The sequence below is a fragment of the Sinohyriopsis cumingii genome, chromosome 11 (assembly GCF_028554795.1).
Source record: "Sinohyriopsis cumingii isolate HCF-2022 chromosome 11, ASM2855479v2, whole genome shotgun sequence".
Classification (NCBI taxonomy): Eukaryota; Metazoa; Mollusca; class Bivalvia; order Unionida; family Unionidae; genus Sinohyriopsis; species Sinohyriopsis cumingii.
This window is the reverse complement of record NC_142971.1, coordinates 47158686-47168685: the sequence shown is the minus strand read 5'-3', so window position 1 is coordinate 47168685 and position 10000 is coordinate 47158686. Positions and strand designations below refer to the sequence as shown.

The 10000-nt window shown below is 33.5% G+C and overlaps 4 non-coding genes across 4 annotated transcripts; all 4 read left to right on the top strand.

Annotated features, from left to right (window-relative positions):
- The first annotated feature begins 2999 nt into the window (after positions 1-2999).
- On the top strand, positions 3000-3118 carry LOC149788344 (5S ribosomal RNA). Its single transcript, XR_016424712.1, has one exon. It is a non-coding gene; the product is annotated as a 5S ribosomal RNA (ribosomal RNA).
- A 915-nt stretch (positions 3119-4033) lies between these two features.
- Positions 4034-4152, top strand: LOC149788343 (5S ribosomal RNA). The gene has a single exon (XR_016424583.1). It is a non-coding gene; the product is annotated as a 5S ribosomal RNA (ribosomal RNA).
- Positions 4153-7650: 3498 nt separating this feature from the next.
- On the top strand, positions 7651-7769 carry LOC149788342 (5S ribosomal RNA). Its single transcript, XR_016424710.1, has one exon. It is a non-coding gene; the product is annotated as a 5S ribosomal RNA (ribosomal RNA).
- A 915-nt stretch (positions 7770-8684) lies between these two features.
- Positions 8685-8803, top strand: LOC149788341 (5S ribosomal RNA). The gene has a single exon (XR_016424582.1). It is a non-coding gene; the product is annotated as a 5S ribosomal RNA (ribosomal RNA).
- Positions 8804-10000: the final 1197 nt, after the last annotated feature.

Below are 10000 nucleotides of genomic sequence, written 5' to 3'. Positions count from 1 at the left end.
GAATACTGTAAATATGGGCCATTGGCAAAATAAATTGGGTTATAAAATTCTGTTTTGATTACAGTAAGTTTAGATAGATATTCCATGCTTCCACTTTCTGTATTTCCACAACGTTAACTTCTCCAAGTTGCAAGAAGAGATCCTTTGCAAATCTGATAAGACCCTATCTTTAAAGTTAGCTTATAGGCCGGTGTCGCTTATTTTAACCAAATGATAGGACAGAAAGACGAATAATAATAATAATAATAATAACAACAACAATAATGTCCTGAATCTGCATTTTAAGTCAATTTCAACATGGAATTCTCCCCTTATCTGGGTCAGAAAATGGATGAGTGACAAATATGAGTATCTGAGGCCAGTTTTGCTTCTTTTGGATTAGAACTTTGAATCAGTATACACTTTAGTTACTAATATTATACTGCACACAAACATTTGTACATGGGAAACGTTGAAGAGATGTGTGACTAATCAGCAAAAGAGTCTTGAAAACGCATCAAGACAACAAATTATGTTTTACAGTCGAAATGTTGTTCTCACTAGAACTGAAATCATTTAATTTCTACTTAAATGCCCGAAAAATTTACAATTAAAACTACAATAAATGTTTTATACCTAGTCCCGCACAGTGACGTTTATCTGATTCCCTGTACTCACCGAGAGCATTCTGTGTCATATGGATGCATATCAAATGAAGTGAAAAGTAATGGAATACTCGCTTTTTTATTTATCCCTATGCATCGTGGTGCCCACACCATGATGAGACGCTGTTTCAATAAACCTTTTTATATATGTTCTTTACTGTTCTTCCTTTTTCTTCTTGCTTTATCATACTGACACACGAGAGAGAGAGAGAGAGAGAGAGAGAGAGAGAGTATGCAACAAAGTTCGCATAACTTTATCAGCTATTAACATTAATTGTACTTCTGTGTAATTTTATTTTTAACGCGTTATCCTATAACGATTGCAAACAAGGGCAAAAACTCTACTGATCTTATTCGATAATTATACCATACTGAATTAATAAGTTTATCTCGTAAAAACGGATCATATATATATCCTGGGTGGCTGAGGGTGTTTTAAGATATGTGTGTGTCTTTTGTGATATATATATATATATATATATATATATATATATATATATATATATATATATATATATATATATATATATATATATATATACGTTTGTGTGTGTACATACATACATACATACATACGTGTATTATTTACATATAGTCTTGGATAATTTTAATTATTGGGATATGGTTTTTAGGTATCAACAGATACAAAGGAAACAAACGTTTCAATACATATAATGACATTTTCTTAAATTCTACATTGTATCATATTGACCTACTACTTGCTAGGCAAGCTGACTTTTATAAAATTTGCAAACTCCTTATATATATTTAAACTTACTTTTAGTATTCAACCAGAAAATCAGTACAGTGCAGAAAGATTGAAAATATTATTTCTTTCGGATATATATATATATATATATATATATATATATATATATATATATATATATATATATATATATATATATATATATATATATATATATAAGAGAGAGAGAGATGGGGGGTTCGGAATGGTTTAAACAGACTCTAAATTACACTGATAAAATGTACATCAGTCCAATGGTTAACATGATAGATTTCTATCAAGCTGGTTGCCCTATTGTACCATTGAGCAAGACTACCCTCATTGCCTAACAAAACCAAGCAGTCTTTTGCCAGAACACCATAATGTGAACTTAGGCCATCTAAATCAAATTCCTATGTGAAATTTGCCAATATAAGCCAATACACTTTAATGCAAACTTAGCCAATCTAAACCAAATATCTTAATGGAAACTTAGCCAAACACCTTAATGTGAACTTAGCCCATCTAAACCAATGTACCATAATGTGAACTTAGCCCATCTAAACCAAGAAAAGAATAATGTGATATTGGCTCATATAAACAAAAACACCTTAATGCTATCTTAGCCAATCTAAACCAACCGACTTAATTTATTTTTTATAAAGAATACAAAGTGAAAATTTAAATACTTTTCAGCATTATAAATGAAATCACAAATAGTCCATAAAAGTTATATGACAAGTCCAAAAGGGTAGTGTTCCAAATGAATGCCAGTGGTTTTCTGAATGAAGTCCAATTTTGAATGTGCTGATGTAATAACAATCTTGACGTGTGGCGATGATGTAATTTAGAATGTCCTTGAATGAATTCATAATAGTCCCAAAATAGCGATTTTTGATATTTGGACATTAGTATTGGGGTGTATGGACATATTTGTTTTGCTTATCAAAACGTTGGAAATCGCCGACACCATGCGGTATCGGCATAGGCTGCTTACTAGCCACAGGGGGCTCGTATCATTGCTTACAATGAAACTATCAGTCGTACATATAGTATAAAATGTATGACTGTCAGTTCAATTGTGAGCAACGATGCGAGCCCCTGTGCTTACTAGCCTGCCATGCAAACTTGACCGACCTTTCATCGAGATATACCTGCATGAAATCGAGAGAAATACGATTTATTTTCTCAGAAATAATTGCGAGTATAACATCATTTGTCGTTAATGAAGCTGACTGACGAAAGAAAACGACAACCTTGATGAAATTTGACACGGAACTCGCCATTGTATTACTATTCAAATGACTGCACAAATATGGCAACCTACATGTCAGTGACTTCGGCGATCAAATAAGCTCTTGCTTCTTTACAGATTGAAACTGAAGGGATGTATTGTCGTAAGCAGAGCTCTCCCCTGTCTCTAATATATATATATATATATATATATATATATATATATATATATATATATATATATATATATATATATATATATATATATATATATATATATATGTGTGTGTGTGTGTGTGTGTGTGTGTGTGTGTGTGTGTGTGTGTGTGTGTGTAATGTATCTTTGTAACGACGAAGAGACAACCTATATTAGTCTTAAATTTGTACGTTCAAATGTCTACGGCCATACCACGTTGAAAACACCGGTTCTCGTCCGATCACCGAAGTTAAGCAACGTCGGGCCCGGTTAGTACTTGGATGGGTGACCGCCTGGGAATACCGGGTGCTGTAGGCATTTTTTAATTTTTTTTTGGGTTCCATCCTCACTGTGAGGATATGCGATCATATATGGCCAATATTTCTTGTTCACAAATCTGGTGCAAATTTTTCAGTTTCCTCTACCTCCAGGATCGAAATGGGCCGCCTCGTATGCCGTCCAGATCCTCCAAATTTCTTCTGATATTCCGGATTCAGCCTATGCTATAGCGAATAATTGCAACGTATGCAATCGATGTCTTTCATTTTGGATACTTGTCTGTGGTATTTCTTATTCAATAATTGATAGATATATTTGGAATGTATTATTTTTAATTATTTTAATTTATTTACCTGTTTTTTAGCAGGGCACCAGTCTATCAGTGTGAAACTTGGCATCCCTTAGCGAATACTTCGAATATGGGCCATTGACAAAATAAATTGGTGTATAAATCTCTGTTTTGATTACAGTAAGTTTGGATGGATGTTCCCTGCTTCCACTTCGTTGCACTTTCTGTGTTTCCACAACTTTAACGTTTCCGAGCTGCAAAACGATATCCGTTTCAAATCAGATTCGAGTCCGTATTTAAAGGTAGCTCATAGGCTGATGTCGATCATTTACCTATTGAATTAGTCAGTTGATACAAGATAAATAATAATAATAATAATAATAATAATAATGCCCAAAAACAACAAAAATGAACTGAATCTTCGTTTAAATGCATTGTTATTTAAGTCCATTTGAAGGTGTAAACCTCCGGTTAAGCAACTAATGTCCGAGTCCGAAAATGCCTGAATTACAAATTTGAATAATGTATGAAGGCAGTTTATCTATATAAGTTTTAATCAGTACACTTTAATTACTAATTTTACACGGCACATAAACGTAAACGTCTGTACATCGGAAACGGTGAAGAGAGAAGCGAATATAAGTCTTAAATTTACAAACACTTGTGTCTACGGCCATACCACGTTGAAAGCACCGGTTCTCGTCCGATCACCGAAGTTAAGCAACGTCGGGCCCGGTTAGTACTTGGATGGGTGACCGCCTGGGAATACCGGGTGCTGTAGACTCTTTTTTTTTTTTTTTTTTCTTTTATAACTAAAAACAGTTGAAGTTTTTCTTTCTTTCTTTTATTGTAACTAAATTTACTTTCTTCAATATAAATAATAAGTAGAGCAATTTCTCGACTTTCATTTTCTCTTTTTCCTTAACTTTCTTCAATAATTCGGATCCTAAAAAAATCAAGCATAGGACCTGAATATAGCAAATGTTGCTTTGCACTTCTCTGCTCTTGGTTTCGATCCTTACTACTGGAATATGCGATCATAGATGACCAGTATTTCTTATTAACAAATTCGGTTCAATTTATCCAGTTTCCTCTACTTTTACTACCACAACAAGCTGCCTCCTTTCACGTCGAAATACTTCCTTCAAGTTTCTTCTCATATATTCCTGGTGTAGTCTCTTGCGCAGAGTTGCAAAATATGCGATCAATGTCTTTCATTTTGGCTACTTATTTGTGGTATTTCTTATTCACTAATTGATTGATAAATATGGAATGTATGAATTGTGAGAATTTTTTATATTAATTTATTGATTGATTGATTTCTTTTACAGCAGGGCCTCAGTCTGCCAGTGGGAAAATTGGCATCCTGTAGCGAATACTGTAAATATGGGCCATTGGCAAAATAAATTGGGTTATAAAATTCTGTTTTGATTACAGTAAGTTTAAATAGATATTCCATGCTTCCACTTTCTGTATTTCCACAACGTTAACTTCTCCAAGTTGCAAGAAGAGATCCTTTGCAAATCTGATAAGACCCTATCTTTAAAGTTAGCTTATAGGCCGGTGTCGCTTATTTTAACCAAATGATAGGACAGAAAGACGAATAATAATAATAATAATAATAACAACAACAATAATGTCCTGAATCTGCATTTTAAGTCAATTTCAACATGGAATTCTCCCCTTATCTGGGTCAGAAAATGGATGAGTGACAAATATGAGTATCTGAGGCCAGTTTTGCTTCTTTTGGATTAGAACTTTGAATCAGTATACACTTTAGTTACTAATATTATACTGCACACAAACATTTGTACATGGGAAACGTTGAAGAGATGTGTGACTAATCAGCAAAAGAGTCTTGAAAACGCATCAAGACAACAAATTATGTTTTACAGTCGAAATGTTGTTCTCACTAGAACTGAAATCATTTAATTTCTACTTAAATGCCCGAAAAATTTACAATTAAAACTACAATAAATGTTTTATACCTAGTCCCGCACAGTGACGTTTATCTGATTCCCTGTACTCACCGAGAGCATTCTGTGTCATATGGATGCATATCAAATGAAGTGAAAAGTAATGGAATACTCGCTTTTTTATTTATCCCTATGCATCGTGGTGCCCACACCATGATGAGACGCTGTTTCAATAAACCTTTTTATATATGTTCTTTACTGTTCTTCCTTTTTCTTCTTGCTTTATCATACTGACACACGAGAGAGAGAGAGAGAGAGAGAGTATGCAACAAAGTTCGCATAACTTTATCAGCTATTAACATTAATTGTACTTCTGTGTAATTTTATTTTTAACGCGTTATCCTATAACGATTGCAAACAAGGGCAAAAACTCTACTGATCTTATTCGATAATTATACCATACTGAATTAATAAGTTTATCTCGTAAAAACGGATCATATATATATCCTGGGTGGCTGAGGGTGTTTTAAGATATGTGTGTGTCTTTTGTGATATATATATATATATATATATATATATATATATATATATATATATATATATATATATATATACGTTTGTGTGTGTACATACATACATACATACGTGTATTATTTACATATAGTCTTGGATAATTTTAATTATTGGGATATGGTTTTTAGGTATCAACAGATACAAAGGAAACAAACGTTTCAATACATATAATGACATTTTCTTAAATTCTACATTGTATCATATTGACCTACTACTTGCTAGGCAAGCTGACTTTTATAAAATTTGCAAACTCCTTATATATATTTAAACTTAATTTTAGTATTCAACCAGAAAATCAGTACAGTGCAGAAAGATTGAAAATATTATTTCTTTCGGATATATATATATATATATATATATATATATATATATATATATATATATATATATATATATATATATATATATGTAAGAGAGAGAGAGAGATGGGGGGTTCGGAATGGTTTAAACAGACTCTAAATTACACTGATAAAATGTACATCAGTCCAATGGTTAACATGATAGATTTCTATCAAGCTGGTTGCCCTATTGTACCATTGAGCAAGACTACCCTCATTGCCTAACAAAACCAAGCAGTCTTTTGCCAGAACACCATAATGTGAACTTAGGCCATCTAAATCAAATTCCTATGTGAAATTTGCCAATATAAGCCAATACACTTTAATGCAAACTTAGCCAATCTAAACCAAATATCTTAATGGAAACTTAGCCAAACACCTTAATGTGAACTTAGCCCATCTAAACCAATGTACCATAATGTGAACTTAGCCCATCTAAACCAAGAAAAGAATAATGTGATATTGGCTCATATAAACAAAAACACCTTAATGCTATCTTAGCCAATCTAAACCAACCGACTTAATTTATTTTTTATAAAGAATACAAAGTGAAAATTTAAATACTTTTCAGCATTATAAATGAAATCACAAATAGTCCATAAAAGTTATATGACAAGTCCAAAAGGGTAGTGTTCCAAATGAATGCCAGTGGTTTTCTGAATGAAGTCCAATTTTGAATGTGCTGATGTAATAACAATCTTGACGTGTGGCGATGATGTAATTTAGAATGTCCTTGAATGAATTCATAATAGTCCCAAAATAGCGATTTTTGATATTTGGACATTAGTATTGGGGTGTATGGACATATTTGTTTTGCTTATCAAAACGTTGGAAATCGCCGACACCATGCGGTATCGGCATAGGCTGCTTACTAGCCACAGGGGGCTCGTATCATTGCTTACAATGAAACTATCAGTCGTACATATAGTATAAAATGTATGACTGTCAGTTCAATTGTGAGCAACGATGCGAGCCCCTGTGCTTACTAGCCTGCCATGCAAACTTGACCGACCTTTCATCGAGATATACCTGCATGAAATCGAGAGAAATACGATTTATTTTCTCAGAAATAATTGCGAGTATAACATCATTTGTCGTTAATGAAGCTGACTGACGAAAGAAAACGACAACCTTGATGAAATTTGACACGGAACTCGCCATTGTATTACTATTCAAATGACTGCACAAATATGGCAACCTACATGTCAGTGACTTCGGCGATCAAATAAGCTCTTGCTTCTTTACAGATTGAAACTGAAGGGATGTATTGTCGTAAGCAGAGCTCTCCCCTGTCTCTAATATATATATATATATATATATATATATATATATATATATATATATATATATATATATATATATGTGTGTGTGTGTGTGTGTGTGTGTGTGTGTGTAATGTATCTTTGTAACGACGAAGAGACAACCTATATTAGTCTTAAATTTGTACATACAAATGTCTACGGCCATACCACGTTGAAAACACCGGTTCTCGTCCGATCACCGAAGTTAAGCAACGTCGGGCCCGGTTAGTACTTGGATGGGTGACCGCCTGGGAATACCGGGTGCTGTAGGCATTTTTTAATTTTTTTTTGGGTTCCATCCTCACTGTGAGGATATGCGATCATATATGGCCAATATTTCTTGTTCACAAATCTGGTGCAAATTTTTCAGTTTCCTCTACCTCCAGGATCGAAATGGGCCGCCTCGTATGCCGTCCAGATCCTCCAAATTTCTTCTGATATTCCGGATTCAGCCTATGCTATAGCGAATAATTGCAACGTATGCAATCGATGTCTTTCATTTTGGATACTTGTCTGTGGTATTTCTTATTCAATAATTGATAGATATATTTGGAATGTATTATTTTTAATTATTTTAATTTATTTACCTGTTTTTTAGCAGGGCGCCAGTCTATCAGTGTGAAACTTGGCATCCCTTAGCGAATACTTCGAATATGGGCCATTGACAAAATAAATTGGTGTATAAATCTCTGTTTTGATTACAGTAAGTTTGGATGGATGTTCCCTGCTTCCACTTCCTTGCACTTTCTGTGTTTCCACAACTTTAACGTTTCCGAGCTGCAAGACGATATCCGTTTCAAATCAGATTCGAGTCCGTATTTAAAGGTAGCTCATAGGCTGATGTCGATTATTTACCTATTGAATTAGTCAGTTGATACAAGATAAATAATAATAATAATAATAATATTAATAATGCCCAAAAACAACAAAAATGAACTGAATCTTCGTTTAAATGCATTGTTATTTAAGTCCATTTGAAGGTGTAAACCTCCGGTTAAGCAACTAATGTCCGAGTCCGAAAATGCCTGAATTACAAATTTGAATAATGTATGAAGGCAGTTTATCTATATAAGTTTTAATCAGTACACTTTAATTACTAATTTTACACGGCACATAAACGTAAACGTCTGTACATCGGAAACGGTGAAGAGAGAAGCGAATATAAGTCTTAAATTTACAAACACTTGTGTCTACGGCCATACCACGTTGAAAGCACCGGTTCTCGTCCGATCACCGAAGTTAAGCAACGTCGGGCCCGGTTAGTACTTGGATGGGTGACCGCCTGGGAATACCGGGTGCTGTAGACTCTTTTTTTTTTTTTTTTTCTTTTATAACTAAAAACAGTTGAAGTTTTTCTTTCTTTCTTTTATTGTAACTAAATTTACTTTCTTCAATATAAATAATAAATAGAGCAATTTCTCGACTTTCATTTTCTCTTTTTCCTTAACTTTCTTCAATAATTCGGATCCTAAAAAAATCAAGCATAGGACCTGAATATAGCAAATGTTGCTTTGCACTTCTCTGCTCTTGGTTTCGATCCTTACTACTGGAATATGCGATCATAGATGACCAGTATTTCTTATTAACAAATTCGGTTCAATTTATCCAGTTTCCTCTACTTTTACTACCACAACAAGCTGCCTCCTTTCACGTCGAAATACTTCCTTCAAGTTTCTTCTCATATATTCCTGGTGTAGTCTCTTGCGCAGAGTTGCAAAATATGCGATCAATGTCTTTCATTTTGGCTACTTATTTGTGGTATTTCTTATTCACTAATTGATTGATAAATATGGAATGTATGAATTGTGAGAATTTTTTATATTAATTTATTGATTGATTGATTTCTTTTACAGCAGGGCCTCAGTCTGCCAGTGGGAAAATTGGCATCCTGTAGCGAATACTGTAAATATGGGCCATTGGCAAAATAAATTGGGTTATAAAATTCTGTTTTGATTACAGTAAGTTTAGATAGATATTCCATGCTTCCACTTTCTGTATTTCCACAACGTTAACTTCTCCAAGTTGCAAGAAGAGATCCTTTGCAAATCTGATAAGACCCTATCTTTAAAGTTAGCTTATAGGCCGGTGTCGCTTATTTTAACCAAATGATAGGACAGAAAGACGAATAATAATAATAATAGTAACAACAACAACAATAATGTCCTGAATCTGCATTTTAAGTCAATTTCAACATGGAATTCTCCCCTTATCTGGGTCAGAAAATGGATGAGTGACAAATATGAGTATCTGAGGCCAGTTTTGCTTCTTTTGGATTAGAACTTTGAATCAGTATACACTTTAGTTACTAATATTATACTGCACACAAACATTTGTACATCGGAAACGTTGAAGAGATGTGTGACTAATCAGCAAAAGAGTCTTGAAAACGCATCAAGACAACAAATTATGTTTTACAGTCGAAATGTTGTTCTCACTAGAACTGAAATCATTTAATTTCTACTTAAATGCCCGAAAAATTTACAATTAAAACTACAATAAATGTT